Below are 4,062 nucleotides of genomic sequence, written 5' to 3'. Positions count from 1 at the left end.
CCATGTGTCTTGTAGACATTGTGCCATATATAGTGATTTATTTTCACTGTGATTAATACCCTTTTGAATCATGTAGGGTTAAAGGTCTAATTATCTCATCACATTTTATATATTCAGTTCATTGGAATTGCCTCTATCCAATTTGGCCAATAATATGCATTGTCGACATTCATAATCAAACGTGGTATTGCATCATACAGTCCTTAACGGTCTTTGGTAGCTACCATATGTAAATTTTCATCGAAGATCATCATTCATAGATCTCACACATTCTTATATGCATACATTAGCTATTATGAGCTTATTAGTATTGGGTATCCATGCCACTTCTGGGGCAAATATTGTCACTTCTATGACAAACATCTCTCATAGATGAATTATATCTAGCGAATGTGGATCTACATTCATAATATCATAAAACATTATAGGACATGTATAATCTTCCATTTTTAGGAGCTTAAAACTTTAGACCTGGTGGATACATTCCACTCCAAATTCACGCCGTTATTCAAATGACAGTAGTCTTTTCTCTCCCCCTAACGGTGGGAACACTGTCTTATTTTGACCATGCATAAAAATGCGTTTAAATGTATATCACTTCCTTTCGAGTGAAGATGTCAATTGGCTGGTGGCAAACCCAAACCAAGTTTAAGGTAAAAAAAATATTAAATTCATGAGTATCAACCATATTGATGTATAATTGTATCACCAAGATATCATCCTCTGATGGTGTACTTTTAACCTTTGTATGTGTAATATTGTAGCCGCCATATTAGGAACTCGGACATTTTTAATGACATTCTCGTTAGGAGAACTATGTCACTTAGATTCTCATTCTTCCCACAAATCAAACGGGGGCAAGGTTATTTTTGTTAATATATATAGTTGGTCTCAGGGATTTTACCCAAGTAAATCTTCTTCCGCTAGCATATAATTTTGTCATCAATAGTTTTTATTAAGTCACTAGCTGTGGTATTCTTCAAGCTCAAAATGAGACAATAGGTAAATATTCCACAACAATTCATGTTGTTCTTCAGGAACAATCTTTCTCCCTTTCATAACAAGAGAAGTGTCTCATTAAAGTGACAAACCAACAAAAAATATGCAGCAAATAAACAATTTGCTATGAGTAGCGTTAGCTAGCAGGCATCAAAATTTGTTACTGATTTCAAACAACACTGTAGGTAAAATATGATGTAACTAGTCATGTCAAAATAATTAATTTGGTTCAATGAACTTCTGGTTCATGACATTATGTGTCTCACTATATTGTAGAATTTAACACACGTAATAGGCGACATAGCGAGATAATGTCCATTTTGGATCTCGCTCGCTTTACAATTTTGTGCTTGAGCTGCCAACTCAAAATTAGTCTCACTATGGGGATCGGAGGTATGTTTGCAACACATCTCCTCCCCTCCTTCGGGCGATGTGGGATCTCAATACATATTCTGGAACCATATTGAAGCCACTTCTTGTAAAGAGGGGATATTATGTGCTCTTCCGGAGCCATCAATCATATGTGTAATCGAATCTTCAAGTTCAAATTTATAATGTTAGAACTTCAAGTACTCAGATTTCATATGTTGAACTTCTAGTTCAAATAAATTTGGTGCCGGAAACTTCAAGTTCCAGATAACTGAACTGAAACTTCAAGTTCACTAATTTAATTTACATACTCAGCTTCGGGCTTGAGTTTTTAATTTACACGTTATCTGGAATTTTTATGTTCTATAATTCAGTAATTTGAACTTCTGGTTCAAAAACATGACATTTGAAATTCATATGTTCGTGTTATAAAGTTGCTGGCCCGTATGAGTAACAATAAAATTTAGAAGAGAAAAATAATTAACAAACTCTAAATTGGTAAGGAACAAGGATAAGTAAAATGTGAGAATGGAAACTTATAGTTCCAGTGGTGAAGAAGTACAAGAACTTCTGGTCTAGTTACCTTCACGAATATGATAATCTTGTTTCTCTCCTCTAATTTCACAATCACATTGTATCAAAATAAATTGGAGCTTCATGCTCTCATATAATTGTGGATTACAAGAAAACCATATTGTATAGCTCTAAGGAGCTTCTGGTCCTTGTTGATTACATAAGTTTTGAGAAACTTCATTTCAATAATTTGACAATATCACTTTCAAAGAACTTCAGGCCCTCATATAGTTTGATCAAGAAACTCCAGGTTTCGATCAATTTTAATTACAAAACCGAATAAGGTTAAGAAAAATAAAACTATACTTGAATTTCATAATCTCATACCATGATATTGTTTCTTCAATATATGTGGGCCAAATTAGTCATATTCTCATGACATGCACAATGAGTGTATTTGCAACGGGTACATGCAGAGTTTAAATAGCTACGTGTTTCCTCCAATTCTTAAAAATATGCATAAGGACCATCTTTCAATAAGATGAGTGATCGGGAAAAAACTGTCAGTAGTCAGATTTCTAGCAAAAACATCTTGTCAATGGTCAGATACTCTGGACAACATCACAAAAGATGCAACCGGTAGAGGAAAGACAACAATATATGTGCCCTTTTTCTATCAGAACCTCTAATCTTTCCACTCAAGTATAAAGCGAGGAAGTCTCAGCCTACAAAGGACCGAGAAACATGGTCACGGGAGAACACCTCTTATGTCCTTTATTTATGTCCATGGTGTTACTATGATACCCTACATCTCCCCACTTATCATATTACTCGTGAGGAACTTCATGCCCTCTATATTTAGATAAAGAGGCTTCAGGTCTCAATTATAGAGTTCATTGTAATTCTCTCGGAATTCATAAAATACTCGTGAGGAACTTCAGGCCCTCTGTAGTTGGATAAAGAGGCTTCAGGTCTCAATTATGGAGTTCACTGTAATTCTCTCGGAATTCATAAAACGAAGAATGTCGTGAAATGAATAGATTAAATTCATGCAAATAATGAAATGGGAAAATACATACCTTAGTCCCTTTAATAAATCTGATATTATGGAAACAATAAATTTCATGAAAGGCTAATACCACAACAAAGAGGCTGTAAAAAAACTAATTACTAGACCTGAATTGATAAAACAATAAATAGAGGTTATCAATGGTCATAAAATTCCAAAACTACTACTTATTATGGAAACATCCATCCAGGCTAGGTAATGAAACCAATAAAATGTAATTAATATACATATAATTCAAAACCTAAGAATGATGATGTTTTGGGCTGTTAATGGGTAAAACCGCATAAAGAAACCGATAAATTTCCATGTTATTAATAGCTGAAATTTGGTATATATAAATGCTTGTAAATGGTGCACATAATTGTGAACAATGACATTTGATTGCTAGATTAATGACCTGAAAAATATTTATGTGCACTTATTGGGAGGAAAATTAACCATATACACTCGTATAATAACGTTAATTTAAGGCACTCATATCAATCACAATAACTCGGTGTCTAAAATACCATTATGATATGCTTAATATTAATCGGTGTTAAGAACACCCCTATTGATCATGTCTTTAACATTTTAATTTAGCCACAAAAACATTGTCAACTTGGGTGAAGTGACATCCACTCATGGCTCAGATTTCCCAAGAGACTGATTAATATGATTAATTTTGGTCTTATTGCCATTCAAAGAGGGCTTTGTAAATTGCCACTAAATTATAGGACATGCGTCAATGCGCCGAAAAATGGTTAAGCCATAACTATAGCCATATCATGATCCATATTAGAAGGCGCAAAAGCGTCCATTCATATCATGCTCTTGGTAATTGATCAACCGATATTTGGCAAAACTCAAGCGGATATTTCACCGTTAGATACATGTCTTTCAGACTCTTTTTCAAGACCACATCGATCATCATGGATCTAATTATATTGTTTAGAACTTCATGTTTATATGAAAGTAATATCAATATCGAAACTTCAGGTTCGAATTTTGTGAACAATGGATCACATGTACATGCACAAAACTTCAGGTTTATGCAAACAATTAGAATTGCAAGTCTACTGTAATATTTGAACTTCAGGTTCATAATCTCAAAAAGTTCATATTTGAGAATT

Source organism: Fragaria vesca, linkage group LG6, assembly GCF_000184155.1.
Source record: "Fragaria vesca subsp. vesca linkage group LG6, FraVesHawaii_1.0, whole genome shotgun sequence".
Lineage (NCBI taxonomy): Eukaryota > Viridiplantae > Streptophyta > Magnoliopsida > Rosales > Rosaceae > Fragaria > Fragaria vesca.
Note: the sequence above shows the minus strand (reverse complement) of the source record.